We start from the raw sequence: 22,523 nt of genomic DNA on the forward strand, positions 1-22,523 counted from the left end.
TCGAGCAAAGAAAAGAAAAGAATAGAAGAAGAAGAAGAAGATATGGAGGAGAGTGAGGGAGAGGTGGTTTCGGCCAAGGTGAAGAGAGGGTTGTGTTTGTGTGAAAATGAAAAAGGAAAGAGTGGTTTATATAGGAGTGGGAGAGGGTAGTAGGTTCAGTCATTCAGGGTGGGATTGGGTGGGAAAGAGATTTTAAATTTGAAGGTAGGTGGGGTTTATGGGGAAGAGTGGATGGATGTGAGTGGTGAAGAGGTGATGGGGAAGAGAGATTGAGGTAATTGGTAAAGGGTGTTTGGGGAAGAGTGTTATTGGATTGTGTGAAAGAAGAGAGAGGGTGAGTTGAGGTAGGTGGGGATCCTGTGAAGTCCACAGATCCTGAGGTGTCAAGGATTTATCATCCATGCACCAATTAGGCGTGTAAAACATCCTTTGTATGCAATCCTGGCATTTAACGCCAGATTGATGCTTGTTTCTGGCGTCAAACGCCAGCTCTATGCTTGTTTTGGGCGTTCAACGCCAGTCTGCAGCATGTTTCTGGCGTTGAACGCCAGATTCATGCTCTGGGTGTAATCCTGGTGTTTGAATGCCAGACTGTTGCTTGTTTCTGGCGTTCAACGCCAGATTCATGCTCTGTTCTGGCGTTCAACGCCAACCAGATGCTCCTTACTGGCGTTCAAACGCCAGTAAGCTCTTCATCCAAGGTGTGCTATTTTTTCTGCTGTTTTTTATTCTATTTTTAATTTTAGCATTTGTTTTGTGACTCAACATGATTATGAACCTAATAAAACATAAAAGAACAATAAAAATATAAATAAATAAAAATTGGGTTGCCTCCCAAAAAGTGCTTCTTTAATGTTAATAGCTTGACAGTGAGCTCTCATGGAGCTTCACAGGTGATCAGGTCAATATTGTAGGCTCCCAACACCAAACTTAGAGTTTGGATGTGGGGGTTTCTCAACACCAAACTTAGAGTTTGTTACACCAAACTTAGAGTTTAATTGTGGGGGCTCTGTTTGACTCTGTATTGAGAGAAGCTTTTCATGCTTCCTCTTCATGGTTGCAGAGGAAGATCCTTGAGCTTTAAACACCAGGTAGTCCCCATTCAATTGAAGGACTAGCTCTCCCCTGTCAACATCAATCACAGCTCCTGTTGTGGCTAGGAAGGGTCTTCCAAGGATGATGCATTCATCCTCCTCCTTCCTAGTGTCTAAGATTATGAAATCAGCAGGGATGTAAAGGCCTTTAACCTTTACTAACACGTCCTCTACCATTCCATAAGCTTGTCTTATTGACTTGTCTACCATCTCTAATGAGAATGTGGCAGCCTATACCTCAAATATCCACAGCATCTCCATTACAGAGAGTGGCATAAGATTTATACCTGACCCCAGGTCACACAGAGCCTTCTCAAAGGTCATGGTGCCTATAGTACAGGGTATTAAGAATTTACCAGGATTTTGTTTCTTTTGAGGTAAAGTTTGCTGAACCCATGTATCTAGTTCACTAATGAGCAAGGAAGGTGAATCTTCCCAAGTCTCATTACCAAACAACTTGGCATTCAGCTTCATGGTAGCTCCTAGATATTGAGCAACTTGCTCTCCAGTTACATCTTCATCCTCTTCAGAGGAAGAATAGTTCTCAGAGTTCATGAATAGCAGAAGGGGGTTCAATGGAATCTCTATGGTCTCTATATGAACCTCAGATTCCTTAGGTCCTCAATAGGGAATTCCTTCTTGTCTGGGAGACATCCCATGAGGTCTTCCTCATTGGGATTCACGTCCTCCCCTTCCTTTCTAGGTTCGGCCATTTTAACTATGTCAATGGCCTTGCACTCTCTTTTTGGATTCTCTTCAGTATTGCTTGGGAGAGTACTAGGAGGAGTTTCAGTGATTTTCTTACTCAGCTGGCCCACTTGTGCCTCCAAATTTCTAATGGAGGACCTTGTTTCACTCATGAAACTTAAAGTGGCCTTAGACAGATCAGAGACTATATTTGCTATTGCTATGCCTGTTTCTTCCACCATTATTAAAACCTTGTTGAAGCTTTTGTTGATCCTTCCATGAGAAATTCGGATGATCTCTCCATGAGGAATTATAGGTGTTCCCATAGGGTTCACCCATGTAATTTACCTCTGCCATTGCAGGTTTCTCAGGATCATAAGCTTCTTCTTCAAAAGATGCCTCTTTAGTACTGTTGGATGCATTTCGCCATCCATTCAGACTTTGAGAAATCATGTTGACTTGCTAAGTCAACATTTTGTTCTGAGCCAATATGGCATTCAGAGCATCAATTTCAAGAACTCCCTTCTTCTGAGGCATCCCATTACTCACAGAATTCCTCTCAGAAGTGTACATGAATTGGTTATTTGCAACCATGTCAATGAGTTCTTGAGCTTCTGCAGGCGTTTTCTTTAGGTGAATGGATCCACCTGCAGAATGGTCTAGTGATATCTTAGAGAACTTAGATAGACCATAATAGAATATATCCAAAATGGTCCACTCTGAAAGTATGTCAGAAGGGCACCTTTTGGTCATCTACTTGTATCTTTCCAAAGCTTCATAGAGGGATTCACCATCTTTTTGTTTGAAGGTCTGAACATCCACTCTAAGCTTGCTCATCTTTTGAGAAGAAAAGAACTTAGCCAAGAAGGTCGTGACCAGCTTATCCCAAGAGTCCAGGCTATCCTTAGGTTGTGAGTCCAACCATGTTCTAGCTCTGTCTCTTACAGCAAAAGGGAAAAGCATGAGCCTGTAGACTTCAGGATCTACTCTATTAGTCTTAACAGTCTCACAGATCTGCTAGAACTCAGTTAAAAACTGGTAGGGATCTTCTGATGAAAGTCCATGAAACTTGCAGTTCTGTTGCATTAGAGCAACTAATTGAGGCTTCAGCTCAAAATTGTTTGCTCCAATGGAAGGGATTGAGATGCTTCTTCCATCAAATTTGGAAGTAGGTGTAGTATAGTCACCAAGCATCCTCCTTGTGTTATTATTTTTGGTTGCCATCTCCTCTTCCTTTTCAACTCCGCCTATGTTACACTTGCGGTACATAGCTGGTCCCAAGCCCGGATAAAGGAGGAGGGTTGTGTTAGGTCTTCGGCAACCAACATAAAAATATAGCCGAACCCCCATGATATGAATCAAAGACATTATTGCGCTAAAGCTAGGTCGTTGCCCGGAAGCAACGTGCCGTATGGCTCGAGTACGGTGTTGAAGCAAGAGCCGCTGCATCGGTGCCCGGATGTAGTGTTAAATGAGCAAGGGTTCTTGCGTTTTCGTGAACGGACGAGGGTAAATAAGCTAGTTCACAAAGGAAAAGATATAGGTCGAAGCGACAGAAGGTTGAGATTTGGGACATGGAACATAGGCACTCTAACAGGAAAGTCCATGGAGTTGGTGGACACCATGACAAGGAGGAAGATTAACATTATGTGCCTACAAGAAACGAAATGGGTTGGTGCAAAGGCTAGGGAGTTGGATACTTCTGGTTTCAAACTTTGGTATACAGGAAAGGTGAAGAATAGGAATGGGGTTGGAATAATTGTGGATAAGCAGTGGAAGAAGGACGTAGTGGATGTCAAGAGGGTGGGAGATCGGATCATCTCTATCAAACTTGTGGTGGAGGGAGGTGCTTTCCATGTGATTAGTGCCTATGCACCGCAAGTGGGTTCGGACGAACAACACAAGATAAGGTTTTGGGAGGATCTAGAGAGTTTGGTTCAAGGCATACCTTTGGGAGATAAGATTTTCTTAGGAGGAGATTTAAATGGCCATGTTGGGAGAGAAGTGACTGGATATGGGAGTATTCACGGAGGCCATGGTTTCGGGGTGATCAATACCGAGGGTAAAACTATTTTGGACTTTTCCTCAACTTTTGATCTTCTCATCGCAAATACATGTTTTAAAAAGAAAGACGAACATCTTATAACCTATAAGAGTGGCATGACAAGCTCTCAAATCGACTTCTTCTTGTTGAGGAGAGTCGACCGGAAATTTTGCATTAACTGTAAAATTATCCCGGGAGAGAGTTTGACAACACAACATAGGGTGCTCGTCATGGATTTTCGCGTTGAGCAAAAGTTTAGGAAAAGACATCATACGAAGAACCCAAGGACGAGGTGGTGGCGGATGAAAGGTGAGGAACAAAGAAGCTTCCTAAGACGGGTAGGAGAAGAGGCAAAGTGGGATGGGAATGGAAGCGCGGAAGAGATGTGGAGGGAGATGGCAGAAGTTATTAGAAGAACAGCAAAAGAAAGTTTTGGTGAATCTAAAGGAATAGGACCAAGAGACAAGGAGTCCTGGTGGTGGAATGCGAGTATACAAGAAAAGATAAAGATAAAAAGGGAATGCTTTAAAGAGTGGTCTTTATGCCGCAATGCAGATAACTGGGAAAAATATAAGGCGGCTAAGAAAGAGACATAAGTGGCTGTAAGTGAAGCAAGGACAAGAGCATATGAGGGTCTCTACCAGTCTTTGGGCACGAAAGAAGGAGAAAATGTATATATACAATCGCAAAGAGTTGGGAAAGAAGAACGAGAGATTTGGATCAGGTTAAGTGCATAAAGGATAAGGATGGAGAGGTGTTGGCTCAAGAGGAGAAGATTAATGAAAGGTGGAAGAGCTACTTCTACGAGTTATTTAATGAGGGACAGAAGACTCTTCCGAGCCTTGGCAATCATGCACAAGGGAAGAAGATCAAAACTTTGACTACTATCGAAGGATTCGAGACTTCGAGGTAAAAGAGGCTCTAAAGCAGATGAAAAATGGCAGGGTAATAGGACCTGATAATATCCCGATTGAGGTTTGGAAGGGTCTTGGAGGAAAAGGCATCAACTGGTTAACCAAGCTTTTTAATGAGATTTTAAGGTCAAAGAAGATACCTGATGAGTGGAGAAAGAGCACCTTGGTACCTATCTACAAGAATAAGGGGGATATACAAAGTTGCGGAAACTATAGAGGGATTAAGCTTATGAGTCATACTATGAAGTTATGGGAAAGGGTGATAGAACGGAGGTTGAGAAAAGAGACACAAGTAACAGAGAACCAATTTGGATTTATGCCAGGCAGATCTACCATTGAAGCGATATACCTATTAAGAAGGATGATGGAGAGGTATCGTAGTAATAAAAGGGATCTGCACATGGTGTTTATTGATTTGGAAAAAGCGTATGATAGGGTACCAAGGGAGGTCTTATGGAAGGTTTTAGAAAAGAGGAGAGTAAGGATCGCATATATTCGGGCAATCAAAGACATGTATGATGGGGCCACAACTAGTGTGAAGACTCAAGGTGGTGTGACAGAGGAATTCCCTATTGGTATAGGATTACACCAGGGATCATCCTTAAGTCCATACCTTTTCACATTAGTCTTGGAAGTACTCACAGAGCATATCCAAGAGCCTGTGCCATGGTGCATGCTTTTTGCCGATGATATCGTCCTTACGGGAGAGTCAAGGGAAGACCTAAATAAGAAGTTGGAGTTATGGAGAGAAGCTCTAGAAGTGTATGGTCTGCGCATAAGCCGTAACAAGACGGAATATATGGAATGTAAATTCAGTCTGAGAAGGGAAAACTCCAATATAGAGGTGAAGATTAGAGAAAATATCCTACGAAAAGTTTAAAGTTTTAAGTATCTTGGGTGCATCATACAGGATAATGGAGAGATTGAACAGGATGTAAATCATAGGATCCAAGCAGGTTGGTCAAAATGGCAGAGTGCATCTGGTTTTATATGCGACAAAAAAGTGCCTTTAAAACTTAAAGGTAAATTCTATCGCACCGCTATAAGACCGGCTATGCTGTATGGTACGGAGTGTTGGGCGGCTAAAGGGGAGCACGAACATAAGCTGAGTGTGGCAGAGATGAAGATGTTGAGATGGATGAGTGGTCATATGCGATTGGATAAAATAAGGAATGAAGATATAAGGGAGAGAGTTGGAGTAGCACCCATTGTGGAAAAGATGGTTGAATCGTGTCTCAGGTGGTTTGGACATGTGGGAAGAAGACCGATAGAACATCCAGTCAGGAGGGTGGATGAGATGGAAGATGGACAAAGAGCGAAAGGCAGAGGAAGACCTAAGAAGACCATCCGTGAGGTGGTCAAACGAGATCTACATGTAAACGGTCTCTCTGTAGACATGATACATGACAGAGCACAATGGCGTCGTTTGATTCATGTAGCCGACCCCACTTAGTGGGACAAGGCTTTGTTGTTGTTGTTGTATCTCCTCTTCCTTTTCGAAAATCTCTGTCAGGTTGTCTCTGGATTGTTGTAATTTAGCTTCTCTTAGTTTTCTCTTCAGAGTCCTTTCAGGTTCAGGATCTGCTTCAACAAGAATATTCTTGTCCTTGCTCATGCTCATATGAAAAAGAAGGGAACAAAAAATAATAATAGGGATCCTCTTTACCACAGTAGAGAGATTCCTTTATGTGAATAGAAGAAGAAGAATAGAGAAAGGAAAAGAGGAAAATTCGAACTCAGAGAGAGGAGAGGGTTCGAATTTTTAGATGAAGAAAAGTGTTAGTAAATGAATAAATAAATAGAAAAGAGATGATAGAGAGAGAATTTCGAAAATAAATTTTGAAAAAGGGTTAGTGATTTTTGAAAATTAAGATAAGAAATAAAATTAAAATTAAAATTTGAAACAATTAGTTAATTAAAAGAATTTTGAAAAAGAGGAGGGAATTTTCAAAAATTAGAAAGAGAAAAGTAGTTAGGTGGTTTTGGAAAAAAAAGATAAGAAACAAACAAAAAAAATCAATTAGTTAGTTGAGAAAGATTTGAAAATCAATTTTGAAAAGATAAGAAGTTAGAAAAGATTTTTGAAATCAATTTTGAAAAAGATATTTTTAAAAGATATGATTGAAAAAGATATTTTGGAAAAGATTTGATTTTTAAAATTAAAATTGATTACTTGACTAACAAGAAACTAAAAGATATGACTCTAGAATTTAAAGATTGAACCTTTCTTAACAAGAAAGTAACAAACTTCAAATTTTTTAATCAATAACATTAATTGTTAGTAAAGTTTTCGAATTTTTGAAATAAAGATAAGAAAAAGATTTTGAAAATAAATTTTAAAAATTTTTGAAAATAATAAAAAAATGAAAAAGATTTGATCTTTGAAAAAAAGATTTTGAAAAGATAGGATTTTTAAAATTGAAAATTTGACTTGACTTATAAGAAATAGCTAAGTTTTAAAAATTTTTGACTAAGTCAACTCAAATTTTCAAAAATTATGAGTAAAATAAGGAAAAGATATTTTTTATTTTTGAATTTTTAATGAGGAGAGAGAAAAACACAAATATGACCCAAAACATGAAAATTTTGGATCAAAACACTTAATGCATGCAAGAACACTATGAATGTCAAGATGAACACCAAGAATAGTTTGAAGATCAAGATGAACATCAAGACTTATTTTTTAAAAAATTTTGAAGAAAAGAAAAACATGAAATTCACCAAAGTTAGAAATTTTCAATGCTTAGATACTACGAATGCAAAAATGCATATGAAAAACAACAAAAGATACAAAACAATAAAATTTAAAGATCAAACAAGAAGACTTACCAAGAACAACATGAAGATCATGAAGAACACATGCATGAATTTTCGAAAAATGCAAAAGTTTTTAAAACATGCAATTGACACCAAACTTAAAAAATTACACTAGACTCAAACAAGAAATACAAAATATTTTTGGTTTTTATGATTTTATTAAATTTTCTTTTTTTTTTTCAAAAATTGTTTTTGAAAAAACGCAATCAAAGAAAAAATTTTGAAAGATTTTTGAAAACTTTTTGAAAAGAAAATTACCTAATCTGAGTAACAAGATGAACCGTCAGTTGTCCAAACTCGAACAATCCCCGGCAACGTCACCAAAAACTTGGTGCACGAAATTGTGATCATCAACAATGGCGCCAATAGACTTGGAGCTCTCAAACGTGAATCACACTTTGTCACAGCTTCGCACAACTAACCAGCAAGTGCACTGGGTCGTCCAAGTAATACCTTACGTGAGTAAGGGTCGATCCCACGGAGATTGTTGGTATGAAGCAAGCTATGGTCATCTTGTAAATCTCAGTTAGGCGGATAATAAATGGTTATGGAGTTTTCGAAAATAAAGATAAATAAAACATTAAAATAAAGATAGAAATACTTATGTAATTCAATGGTAGGAATTTCTGATAAGTGCATAGAGATGCTTGTTCCTGTTGAATCTCTACTTTCCTATTGCTTTCATCCAATTCTTCATACTCCTTTCCATGGCAAGCTGTATGTAGGGCATCACCGTTGTCAATGGCTACATCCCATCCTCACAGTGAAAATGGTCCAAATGCTCTGTCACAGCACGGCTAATCATCTGTCGGTTCTCGATCATGTCGGAATAGAATCCATTGATTCTTTTGCGTCTGTCACCACGCCCAACAATTGCAAGTTTGAAGCTCGTCACAGTCATTCAATCCTTGAATCCTACTTGGAATACCACAGACAAGGTTTAGACTTTCCGGATTCTCAAGAATAGCCGCTAATAATTATAGCTTATACCACGAAGATTCTGATTAAGGAATCCAAGAGATATTCGCTCGATCTAAGGTAGAACGGAAGTGGTTGTCAAGCACGCGTTCATAAAGATGGATGATGATGAGTGTCACGGATCATCACATTCATCATGTTGAAGTGCAACGAATATCTTAGAACAAGAATAAGCTTAATTGAATAGAAAATAGTAGTAATTGTATTAACATTCGAGGTACAGCAGAGCTCCACACCCTTAATCTATGGTGTGTAGAAACTCCACCGTTGAAAATACATAAGTGATGGTCTAGGCATGGCCGAATGGCCAGCCCCCCAAAATGTGATATGAAATCGAAAATAAGGGAAAAGGACCCTTTGTACAATAGTAAAAAGTTCTATTTATACTAAACTAGCTACTAGGGTTTACAGAAATAAGTCTAAGTGCAGAAATCCACTTCCGGGGCCCACTTTGGTGTGTGCTTGGACTGAGCTTAAGATTTACACATGCAGAGGCTTCTTTTGGAGTTAAACACCAAGTTGTAACGTCTGTTTGGTGTTTAACTCTGGTTTGTGACATGTTTCTGGCGTTTTACTCCAGAACGTAACATGGAACTGGCGTTGAACGCCAGTTTGCGTCATATTAACTCGAATAAGGTGTGGATTATTATATATTGCTGGAATGCCCTGGATGTCTACTTTCCAACACCGTTGAGAGCGCACCATTTGAAGTTCTGTAGCTCCAGAAAATCCATTTCGAGTGCAGGGAGGTCAGAATCCAACAACATCAGCAGTCCTTTATTAGCCCTCTATCAGACCTTTGCTCAGGTGCCTCAATTTCAGCCAAAAAATAGCTGAAATCACAGAGAAACACACAAACTCATAGTAAAGTCCAGAAATGTGAATTTTACATAAAAACTAATGAAAACATTCCTAAAAGTAGCTAGATCCTACTAAAAACTACCTAAAATCAATGCCAAAAAGCGTATAAATTATCCGCTTATCAAGCTACCATGTAGTTGAGAACTTCATTATTATTTGGCATTAGCTCACCCATATTTTATTTGTTTGCATATCTTTGTTTGTGGGTTCTTCTTCTTCTTTCTTCTTCTCTCCTTTCAGGATGGCCACCAAGAAGAAAAACGGAAAACTTCTAAATGGGGCGACAAACAAGTTTCGCAACACAATCTTTGGAGAAAGCGTATCAATTGTAGCAACCCATCCACTTGCACATCTTTGCATGCACCGAGGACGGTGCAATCTTTAAGTGTCGGGAGGTTGATACCGACTTTCATGGGTTAGTTACTTTCTTTTCAACACCAATGTTTAATATTCTTTGTTAGTTATTTGTTGCATTGCATAATAGATTGCATGATCAGTTAGTTGCTTACAATTAGCTACTACTTGGTTGAAGTAATATTTTCTTTTTTCAAGAAACTTTTTAGAGCATTTCACTAATTTGAATTAAAATGTTTGTTAAACTTGTTTGAAGATATTTAATTTGAAACATGGTTTTAGAGCTCGAACACACAAAACCGGTGAGATTTTGAGCCTATTTGATTGGTTGCATCTTATCAACCAATATTTTATTTTGGTGTGTGTTGTTGTCTCTAAAATTGTGATCTTTGTCTTGCTTGATTCTATATTTCCATTGTTTGATGTATGCATGCACTTATGTGATTGAGGCCTTTGTTTCACTATAGCTCACATATCTATATGGCCTTACCCTTTCATTATCCTTTGTAACCCAATGTTGAGCCTTTTCAACCCCATTTATTCTTTACTTTAGCTCATCACTAACTCTAAGCGAAAAATAATAATGTCCTTAATTTGAATCCTTTGTTAGCTTAGACTAGTGAGAGTGCACATTTTAAGTGTGGGAAAATTGGTTTGGAAACATTTGGTTTGAGAATTGGGTATTGTATATTTTTGGTGAATTTGTGAAAAAGATAGTTAAACACATATTCTTGTATTCAATACCTTAATCATATGCATTGAGAAAAACAAAAGAAAAGAAAAATAAAAAGAAAAAAATAAGAAAAGAAAAAAAGAAAATAAAAAGAGCAAATAATAAAAAGGGACAAAATTCCCCAAAGTAGATGGTGATAGCAATGCATATGTACTGTACTCAAAATCAGATGCATGAATATATGGAAAACATAGTTAATGGGTAGTTAGATTTTGTATTTTGATTACATGGATTGTCTTAAGTTAGGTGGAAACTTTAGGTTAATCAAAGATTTAGATTTTAGTCCACTTGACCAAATACAATCCTACCTTGACCCTAATCCCATTACAACCCTTGAAAAAACCTCTTGATATGTATATTTGTGCATTAATTTTTTATTGATTGGTAGAAGAAGAGAAAGTCTTAGAAAGTAAGATTAGTAGAGAATTGAGAGAATCGAACCTTAAACACCTGAGTGATCAGAGTGTATACACTTCTGGTGAGGGTTCGATGCTCGATTCTTTGTTCCCGTCTTTCACGAGCTTTCTTCTTGAAAATCTATTTGTACTTTATTTTATGATTTGAATTAGTGGAATCCAGTTCATATTCATTCTTAAAAGATTTTTTTACTTTTAACCAAGTAGGTAGAAGCATTTCACATTTAGTTGCATTCATATAGATAAGTGGCACTACGCCAGGAACGGAACATAGCGGCAAAGAATTGGCGGCGTTTCACCTTGCCACCGCAAAGCAGTGGTGCAAATGAAGGCTCTCTATGTGTTCCGCTACAACAATGGCGATTGCCTAGTTAAACGCCGCTAGGTAAGGATCTCTTAAATCAAATTCTGTTTTACCCCCTTTTTAATTTATCCTATAAATTCTAATTAAATCTTTCCCAAATCAAGCAGAACCCCGCGAAGAGTCCTTGGAAGCGCGTGAACACTGCCATCCCTGATCCACTGCGCCACTGCTGCCGATCCTGGGTCCTCTGGCCGTCGTCAAGCATTTGGGGCAGCCACATTTCCGGAAACCCATACTCCCTTGTCCAAGGTGTGCAAAATCCCTAGGATCTGCAACACCCTGCACCTTTGTCTGGGTTGTAGAGTCGCGCAGCTTCCATACACGCTTCTCCTACCGGCGTCGAAGTCTCCCATCTCCTTGGTCATGCACGAAACTATTGAGCCACCCTCCACCGTTCGCCATCTTGAGCTATCGCTGCCTCTCTTTGTCCCTGGTTAGTTCTAACACTTTGAGCTTTCCTTTGTGTTTTCACTCTTGGTTCTACTGCTGTTTAGGGTTAGGGATTTGATTCATGTGACTTGGTCCCATATGAGCAAGCTTAGCTGGCTAATCATTATTCTACTTCTGTCATAATTTTAACCAATTGAATACGTGAGTGTTGATTGGCTAGATAGTTAATTGAGTTAGATGAATTAGCAGATTGTAATGCAACCTTGTCTCCCTGACAAAGCATGCCTTGTTTAATTAGAACCTAAACATGGAAAAAGGTCGAGTTAATATTAACATCACTTGATCTGGAATCTCCTATATGATTATTGAAGAGGCTAAGGCAAAATTGACTTACTAGGACACACTAGAGTATGGCAGCTAACACCATCACACCAAAAGATTGTGGTTGAGAGAATGAGCCCTAATTTTTTGAGCAGTTGTCAACTCCTAATGCAATAAGCAAGAGACCTAAACCAGTTCAGTACATGCAAGTTTTGAGTTCCTAAGTTATTTTGCAAGCATAAGGGATAACGTATATCTAGTTTTCAAAAGTAAACATAAAACTTGATAATGTTTACTTTTGTGCTGAATTAGGAACATGGTGATGAAAGTGATTTGTAATCGTCAAACGAACTTAAGTATAGCAAAGCCCCAACTCAGAAATTAAATATAGGAGAAAAAATGTAACCTTTAATTATATTGCTTAAGATACAAGGAACAATGAGTTGTAACTAGTTTGGTTATAAAGAAAAGAATTATAAGTGAGTGAACTTATTTAGTTATAACTCATTAATTATTGGGTGAAGTTGGCTTATTTTTATAGTAAAAAATATAAATAACAACATAGCTCATCTCCTTAGGAAAAAAGAATAGATAGGAAGGAATTGAATGAACCTTTTGACATTGAATGTAAGCAGAGAGCAAATTGGGATAGCGGGGATGGTTGGCGATCTGAGCCAACCATGGCTACTAGTATTGGATGCATTTGAGAGAAGTACTTATAATTATGATTATGGGGGATGAAACAATAATCTTTTTGTATCTTTTGTTCTTAAGTGAAGCTTTCATTTTTTGCAGTACTTATAATTATGATTAGTTTCTGCTATATGCCAATTATGCAGGAATCACCAATATATATATACATAATGAATGCAGAGTGTTGGATTAAGATATCTATAGCTCTATATAGAATGAACAGTAAACGCAATTTCAAATTAGGCTACAATATATCTATCACCTTTTTGCATGCATTTCATTTACATTAACGTGAAGTACACTTTTCCAATGCCTGAAAATTGTGGTCCATAGGAAATCATAGAATTCATAATCTGTTAGTTCACTAATGCCCTTATATATTGCTAACTACTAACAAAATAAATAAATCCCTAACAACCCTTAATAAGCCCTAATTTTTTGAGTAGTACTCAATTTTGTACCTGCTTGCTTAGTTGAATCTCTTTAAAGCATATACATGTCATTGTATAATTTTAAATTCTCCTTGCTGCTTAGTTCCTGAGATGGCTGCATTATCAGGAAATTTGGTTTATTGTGTCTGAATCACTGATTTTGTGAAAGCTCATTCATTACACTTGCTCTATATCAGAAAATTTAGTTTATTTGCAGCAGAGAAGCTTCTAGAGCACACTCCAAACAAGGTTATTTTCTTACAACTTTCTTATTATATATGTATATGATGATCTTGATTTATTATTATTGTACTATTCCTCTTTAGCCTTTGTGAGGATTAGAATCGATCATTCTGTAGTAAGGAAAAGGAAAAATAATAAGAAGGGATTGAGATTGATATAAACTATAATACTATTAAAGCGTTATAAGCAATATACAAAATTGGCTGCTGCTCAACATTACAACTTGGCCCTAGTTTCTATTGTATCAAACTGTTATAATCAATATTCTGGTGGTTTTTGGTATTGTTGGATAATTGATAATATAGTATACTGTGGATTTTTGCGTTGATTACATTGATTTTAGTTTCGTTATCAGCACAAGAGTAAAAAAATATACATTACTTGATAGGGGCGTTAAATGGGAAGGGTGGGAGTTAACGAGACTGAAATTCTAGTAATGCTTTAAGGATAAAAGGATGAAGGGTATATAGAGAATACATATCTAACCAAGTCATTTTTCACAAGAACAAGGAATTTGTTATTGACTCTTCTAAGTGACCATTGAACGTTAGTAATTTTTATTTTTCACATGCTGTGTTGCTGGTCCGTTAATTGTGCTTTACACCTCGGTATTTTTTTAACCATTTTTGCTAGAAAAGGTTAACATTTTATTTCAGCAAAATTTTGATCTGATAACTTTGATCCAATCGAATGCCTTTGATGGAACAATTTTCTATCTGCTTGCTTAGTTGAATCTCTTTGAAGCCTGAACATGTTATTGTACAATTTTAATTTCTCCTTGCTGCTTAGTTCTTGAGATGGCTGCAGTATCAGAAAATTTGGTTTACTGTGTCTGAATCATTGATTTTGTGAAAGCTCATTGATTACACTTGCTGTATATTGTGAACCTAGTCCTATTTCATGTTTAGCAGCATTCATGGATGTTAGAAAATGGTACAGAATATAGAAGTTGCATTTGTATTATTCGCTATGTGAAATTAGAAAATAGTACCTAATGAATTCGTGCAGCTAGCTAGCTTGGCTGGATTATGTGTTTATTATTGGTGGAGAAATTGTTGTATAGAAGGGAGGAAAGTTAATGATTTTACAAGTATGAATAACAGTGGTTATTTTATTATGGTAGATTTGATTATTTTAGTAGTTAATTATTTAATTAAAAAAATATAACATATGATTATTGATTTAGTTATTTATTTTTTTGGTGTATATTATTTTTTGAGTGTATAATAGTTTACTTAGCATTGATTTGAGATGTAAGTAACTAAATAAGTAACCATAAAATTCATAAGTTGATTTCCACATAATCATCATGCGTGCTTGCTAATATGGGTGAAAAATAAAACACAAGGTCAGCTAGATCTTTTGTATTCTTTATATATATATGACACCACATATCAAAATAGTAAAATTGAGAAATTCAGCAAATAAAGGGTACTCCTTGGTACTCTGATTAGTAGGATATTTATATAAAGAATGTTTTTATTGCTAAGCTATTTTTCCATTATAGTAGAAAATAGAGGACCCAGTAGAAGCAACAAAAAAAATAGAAAATGTGTATGTGAAGTGAAGTGCACTATTAAAAAAAAACACTTAATTATTCGACGGTTATTATAAAATATGACCCAGTTTTTTGGCCTTCTATACTCGTTTCAATGATTATAGCTAACACCCTAGGACATGCATGAAATAATCAATGCAAGGAGTTAATTAAATTGGGAGAGGTGATGAGTAATTTATATGCTCTTTGTTGTTCAAACCTGTACCTAAAATATGACATTAATATATATCACCATTTGGTTTGTATTTTGATATGTGCGTGGTGTTTTTTAATAGTGTAGTCTACCTAAGATTTAATGGTTCGGTCATACCTACCTATGGGCATTTCAATGTATATATTTCAAATATTCCCTGTGTATTTGCTGCAACATGTACTTGGAAATTATTTAGTCACTTAGCCCTAAATAAATATATTAATCTATAAAATTTATTACAAATATACTGTTCATAGCTTAAAAAGGAGAGATTGAATAAAGATTATCTTCTTATTGCCAACAGTGTATGTGATATTTGAAGCCAAAAACTATATATGGAACACAGTAATTAATTTGGAGTTGCCTTTTGCAAGTGCTACACTCTTGAATGTACGTGCTGCTTTTTTTGTAAAAATGGTTGGGAGTATCTTAGATTTTTGGGCAGAAATTATAGTCTCACATGTATGTAATCTCATATCTATATTTAAACCTGTGTTTTCTATATGGATTAGTCAATGAATTATATTTCAATTTTGGTTGTAACAAATTTACCATAACAGCATGATATGTGCTTCGACTCCTCTAGATTCTAATTTGTTATTTGGTTGAAACAGGCGCTCTTTATCTTCTAGGATGGCTAGAAAAGGTCGTTTCACAAAAAAACCGAAAGTAGGACCAGGATGTCAGCAACCAAATATGGCTCCGCCTCCGGCCTCTGCTACCCACCGCGATGACTCTGAAATTCTCCTGGATAGTGATAGTGTCCCTCCAATTTCACGCCCGTTCCTTCCGCCGCGCAGTGTACCAAGGCCTGCTCCATAAACGAGCACAACTACCATTAAGAACTCGGAGCCAAGCCATGTAAACTCGGCAGATAATGCTAATGATGTGGATTCTGTTGATCAAGATGCTGATGGCTCGTTTGTTGATTCTAAAGCTCTGAATCGCAAAGGACGCAAGACTATAGAGTTTTGGAAAGTCAGGATAATCAAAAATTTAGCCAATAATTTTTATGTGTTCAACATGATTTAGACACATGTTAAGTATTCTTAAATAAAATATTAGGATTGGAGATATTTTGCATTGAAGAAAATATTTTATTGAATTAGACTGAGCAACTCTTTGAAAGATATTTCTTTTTGTTAGTATTTTGATGGATATATATTTCTTGTTTTGCTTATATTTCAATTTTATTTTTGCTACAAGTTTAGATTCTAAGGTTGAAAATATTCAATCTTAAACTAAAAAAAAATAAAAAAAATTATAAATAATTGAATAATATTTTAAACCAATTATGCGTGTAATCAATGAAAGACCCAAATTTCCATTTTTTTTAATTTCTCATAAACTAGCGGCGGTTTTAAACCGCCTCTGATTTGCTTCAATGGTTAGAAAAACTATTATATCTGGCGGCGGTTTGTAACCGCCGGTATCTCTCACAGAAACTACATTAGCATTTAGCAGCGGTTTCGGTGACTTGGACTATCGATAAAAATTGCGATGGTTTGGAAACCGCCAGTAAATATGAGGTAAATCATGTTAGTTGGGTTTGGTGGCGGTTTTCTATTGGTGTGCCGCAAAATCTTGATTTAGCGGCGGTTATGCCAGCGATTTCTGGAAATCGCCGCCAAATCCAATCCGGGCACCTAGATCCATGGCGGTTAGGTAAACCGTCGCTAATGCATAATAAAACCGCCGCCAATTCCCGCCTCCCTTGTAGTGTGGCATGCCATACATTCTACCATCCCTCTTTACCTCCTTTATAGTTTCTCTTGAGCATAGCATGAGGACATGCTAATGTTTAAGTGTGGCGAGATTGATAAACCACTATTTTATGGTTTATTTAGTCTTGAATTGAGTGGATTTTATCCATTATTCTCACACTTATGCATATAATTTGCATGTTTTACATTCTCCTTCCTAATTTTGTGCTATGACTGAAAACATGCTTCTTTGGCCTTAAATTTGCTAATTTTAATCCTCTCTTATTACCATTCGACGCCGTGATATGTGTGTTAAGTGATTTCAGGTTTTCCAGGGCAGGAATGCTTAGAGGATGGAAAAGAAGCATGCAAAAGTGGAAGAAACACAAGAAATTAAAGTTTAGAGAAGCTGGCAGCGACGCGCATGCATAAATGATGCGTACATGTGACTGGTGCAGGAGACAAGCGACGCGTACGCGTGGATGACGTGTACGCGTGACAAGGAATTTGTTCAGTGACGCGTCACGTGTTGCAATTTACAAAAAACACTTGGGGCGATTTCTGGGCTGCTTTTGACCCAATTTCAGGCCCGAAATTACAGATTAGAGGCTGGGAGTGGAGCAGAATCATTCATTCAACTTTCATTCATACACAATTTTAGGGTTAGATGTAGGTTTCTAGAGAGAGAGGCTCTCTCCTTTCTCTAGGTTTTAGGGTTTCTTCTTTCAGTTTCTCCTTAGGTTCAGGTTCAATCTTCCTTTAATTTAGTTTTCTCTTATTTTTATTTATTTAAGCACTTTAGTTCACCTTCCTCTCTTGTTAATTTCCCTTTTTCGTCATTTTTATGTTTATGAGCTCTTGTTACGTTTGATTTCTTTTAATACAATTTATGTTTTCTATGTTTATTGTTGCTCTCTTTAATTGTTGGTCATTGATGCTTGCAATTGGTTGTTTAGATTTAATATTCCTTGTTAATTTTCTATGTTTTTATTTTGTGTCTTTCAAGTGTTTGACGAAATGCTTGGGTGGATTTTAATTTAGATTTTTATGTTCGTACTTGGATTGATCAATTAGAGACTCATGAGTTATCAAAAGTCTTTTATTGATTGGTGATTGAAGATTGCCAGTTAGCTTGAACTTCACCAAAGCTAGTCTCTTACTATGAGTTGACTAGGACTTGTGAATTCAAGTTGATTGTATGCATTTGAACTTCCTCCATTGGTTAGAGGTTAACTAAGTTAATGCAATTTACGTTTACCATCACAATTGAGTATGATAATAAGGATATGAATTCTTAATTTTTTTTCTTGCTAAGAGCTTTCTTAATTATTAGTTTATTTTCTCGCCATTTTTCATTCTTGTTTCTCATTACAAAACCCAAAAATATACTTTTTCATAACCAATAAAAAATACACTTCCCTGCAATTTCTTGAGAGATGACCCGAGATTTAAATACTTCGGTTAATTTTATTGAGTTTGCTTAAGTGACAAAAAATCTAAACATTGATTGAGGTTGAATTGTTAGTAAAGAATTTCACAAAAATGTCGCGTTGCAAGTATAGTTCTAAACTGACAATTCAACCTCAATTAATGTTTAGATTGTTTGTCACTTAAGCAAACTCAATAAAATTAACCAAAGTATTTAAACCTCTGGTCGTCTCTCAAGGAATTGCAGGGAAGTGTATTTATTATTGGTTATGAACAAGTATATTTTTGGGTTTCGTAATGAGAAACAAGAAAGTAAAATGGCTAGAAAATAAACTAATAATTAAGAAAGCTCTTAGCAAGGAAAGAAATTAAGAAGTCCTATCATTATTATCATCCTCAATTGTGATGGTAAATGTAAATTGCCTTCACTTAGTTAACCTCTAACCAATGGACAAAGGTCAAGTGCATACAATCAACTTGAGTTCACAAGTCCTAGTCAACTCATAGTGAGAGACTAGCTTTGGTGAAGTTCAAGCTAACCGGCAATCTTCAATCACCAATCAACAAAAGACATTTGATAACTCAAGAGTCTCTAATTGATCAATCCAAATTAGGAACATAAAAATCTAAATTAAAATCTACCCAAGCATTTTATCAAAGACTTGGAAGGAACAAAATAAAAACTTAGAAAATTAACAAGGAATATTAAATCTAAACAACCAATTACAAGCATCAATGACTAACAATTAAAGAAAGTAACAATAAACATAGAAAACATAAATTGCATTAAAAAGAAATCAAACGTAACAAGAGCTCATAAACATAAAAATGGCGAAAAAGGAAAATTAAATAGAATAAGAGGAACTAAAGTGCTTAAACAAATAAAAGTAAGAGAAAACTAAATCAAAGGAAGATTAAACCTGAACCTAAGGAGAAATTGAAAGAAGAAACCCTAAAACCTAGAGAGAGGAGAGAGCCCCTCTCTCTAGAAACCTACATCTAACCCTAAAATTGTGTATGAATAAAAGTTGAATGAATGATTTTGCTCCACTCCCAACCTCTAATATGTAATTTCGGGCTTCAAACTGGGTCAAAAGCAGCCCAGAAATCGCCCCCAGCATTTTCTGTAAATTGCAGCACGTGATGCTCTGTCACGCGTACACGTCAGCCATGCGTACGCGTCACTGAACAAATTCCTTGTCACGCTTATGCGTCATCCACACGTACGCGTCGCTTGTCTCCTGCACCAGTCACGCATACGCGTCGTCCACGCGTGTGTGCCTCTGCCAGCTTCTCCAAACTTCAATTTCTTGTGTTCCTTCCAGTTTTGTATGCTTTTTTTTCATCCTCTAACCCATTTCTGCCCTGGAAAATCTGAAATCACTTAACACACATATCACGATATCGAATGGTAATAAAAGAGGATTAAAATTAGCAAATTTAAGGCTAAAGGAGCATGTTTTCAGTCACAGCACAAAATTAGGAAGGAGAATATAAAACATGCGAATTATATGCATAAATATGAGAATAATGGATAAGATCCACTCAATTCAAGACTAAATAAACCATAAATCAGTGGTTTATCAGGTAGCTTCATCAGTTGATTCCGGCGACACCTGTGCTATACCCAGTGACCAGAAAGGCGGCGGAGCAGCTCCAACAACCTCATGCAGCTCAGCGGCAACCTTTAACCACAACAAGAGAAACAATGACAAAACCCCTCCTTACCATAACCTTCTCTCTCTTCCCGGCGTCTTCTTCTCCCTCAGTCCAAATCGGCAGTGGGCTTGACCCACCAGCAACGGCGATGACGGCAGTTTTTTCGCGGCAGCAGAGGAGCGTGGTGACAGCAGCATAGGACCTCCTCTGCTCCATCGTGTTCTACTCCTCGTGTCTGGCTCTCTCTTCCGTGTTAGGTGGCGATAGATCTGGCGACAACAGGAGTCACAGCAGTGCGAATTGGAAGCACAAACGGTGGCTCGACAGTGGCAAGAAAATGCGACGGAGTGACGATGCTGCTTCCACTTTTTCCCCGCAAACTTGTCTCTCTCCTTCTCCTCTGTTTGCGGTTCACAGTGGCGATGTAGGTAACGGGTTCGGCGGCGGTGCTTCGGCAGCTAGGCGTGGTGGCAGTAGCTCCCGCTGGCTCTCTATTCTCTCTCTCTTAAACACATCTCTCTCTCTCCGATCGCAACCTTCTTTCTCTCGTCTCCCTTAGTCCATTCTGCGTTTGTGTGGGTTTGTTTTGTGTGTAATGAGGAAGGAAGGGTAAAGGTGGGGGGGGGGGGCGGGGGGAATGGCAGCTGTTAGCATGAAATTAGGGTTAGGGTTTCAATTTGAAAATTTCTTGGGTAGTTTAGGTAATTTTAATAAAGATAGGGGTAATAGAATAATTAAAATCAATCTTAATTCAATAATAATATCTATAAAAATACTATTTAATTATCAACTTAAAATTTTATTTTCAAATAAATACTCTAATTCAATTAATAGAGATAATAAAAATAAATTTCCTTTATAATCATAAAATAAAACTAAAAATCTAATTATTCAACTTAAAGTATATAAAATATTTATTATTATTCAATTACTAAAAACTTTAAATCATAAATAAAAAATTACTTAATTTATATATAAAATCTCATAAAAATATAATCTTAATTAAACATAATAAATTAGAAATAAATTTATTATTTAATTTTTTTAATAATACGGGGTCTTACACACCTTATCCATGATAGTTTGGATTCTAGTAGTTTTTGGATTCCCTTCAGATGCACGTCTCTTACTCAAATAAGGGATGACTGTACAACCATCATATGGGGCTAAAACCTTCTGGGATCAGATGATTGAACCCCATCCTATAGACGTTGAACACCGTACTAAGGCGATACACTTCGTGGACATAGGCTGCCCAACTCAGATGAGAGTATGCACAGCAAGCCATGGCATGTCGACATGGATAATGAAGTGCCTGGTAGTACCTACAGTTGCAAGTCCAATCCCTCAGTGAAACTCTATAAGAGCCAAGTGAGAAATTACCAGTTGGTGTAGTATCTGCCATGTTAAACTTAGAATTATCCCTATCATACAAAGTCACTATGAAATATCTTGATGCTTTCAGATTAACCTCTATTGCCGTCATCAAAGCCTGACTAAACTGCTGTCTTATCCCTAATTGTGCCTCAACCTCTCTTCCCTTATGAACAAAGAGCTCGGCTAACCTCCCATAAGTGGACTTCACTAAGGAACAAACTAGAAGGTTCCTTATACCATTTAGCACGGAGCTAACACACTCGGAGATATTAGTTGTCATATGTCCGATTCTACGACCCTCGTCCCGGTGCTAAGTCGACTTCTCATATTCCATTCTGTTGGTCCACTCATACATTGTCGGGTCTTCACTTCGAAGAATGTGAAATCAACAGTCAAACTCAAACTCAATCTTGGCATAAGTAGCATTTACTAGAAACCTCCTTGCATCATTGTCCTTGAAGCTCTCAAATCAAAATTTGCTACAACATGCCTGACACAAAATGTACGATAAGCACTAAGCGGAAGCCATCCACCATCAGGAGCCTCCAAAGTATCTTTGATTCCGTTGTACTTATCTGATATCACTAGAATACCCAGCTAAGGTGTGACGTGCTATCAAAGGTGAGATAGGAAAAACGACCAATACTCTGCATTCTCAACCTCTACAAGTGCGAAAGGAATGGAAATGATATTTGAATTTTCATCTTGTGCAATCGCAACCATCAATGTACACCCATATTTACCGTACAAGTGGCTCCCATCAATACTAACCAGTGGCTTATAATGCCTGAAGGCCTCGATACATAATGAGAATGTCCAGAATATTCAATGGAAATAAGCTGGTGACCTGTCAACTTGGCTGCCTCCAACTTGCACATGACCGTCTTCAGCACTGCAATACCACTTGACATTGTTGTTTGCACACATAAAATCCATATTGGCAACTTATTGCATGACTCTTCCCAATCCCTATAAATCTACACAAAGGCTTTTTGCTTAGCCAACCAAACCTTTCTGTAACTCGGCCTAAAACTAAAATCTTCCTCTATGGCAATCTGCTGTATCTTAATCGACACAGTCGCATCGGCTTTTGTCCATTGAAAAGATGAACGCATATATAACATGGTAATCAAGCATCTTGTGATCACTAGAAATTGATGTGGCCAAACATGTATGAGATCCATTATACCTTCTGACCTCTCAAGCACCCTTTCGCTGGCAAAGAGTAATCCGAGTCAACCAACTGCAACTTTTTTCAAATTCCT

At 37.1% G+C, this 22,523-nt stretch overlaps 1 long non-coding RNA gene, 1 other non-coding gene and 1 pseudogene across 2 annotated transcripts; all 3 read left to right on the top strand.

Annotated features, from left to right (window-relative positions):
* The first annotated feature begins 2,508 nt into the window (after nucleotides 1-2,508).
* On the top strand, nucleotides 2,509-2,612 carry LOC130964659 (small nucleolar RNA R71). The gene has a single exon (XR_009080744.1). It is a non-coding gene; the product is annotated as a small nucleolar RNA R71 (small nucleolar RNA).
* A 513-nt stretch (nucleotides 2,613-3,125) lies between these two features.
* On the top strand, nucleotides 3,126-9,910 carry LOC130962965 (uncharacterized; annotated as a pseudogene).
* A 1,228-nt stretch (nucleotides 9,911-11,138) lies between these two features.
* LOC130960650 (uncharacterized) lies at nucleotides 11,139-16,224 on the top strand. Its single transcript, XR_009079187.1, has 4 exons — nucleotides 11,139-11,283; nucleotides 11,370-11,695; nucleotides 13,295-13,346; nucleotides 15,706-16,224. It is a non-coding gene; the product is annotated as an uncharacterized LOC130960650 (long non-coding RNA).
* Nucleotides 16,225-22,523: the final 6,299 nt, after the last annotated feature.

This window comes from Arachis stenosperma, chromosome 2 (assembly GCF_014773155.1).
Source record: "Arachis stenosperma cultivar V10309 chromosome 2, arast.V10309.gnm1.PFL2, whole genome shotgun sequence".
Classification (NCBI taxonomy): domain Eukaryota; kingdom Viridiplantae; phylum Streptophyta; class Magnoliopsida; order Fabales; family Fabaceae; genus Arachis; species Arachis stenosperma.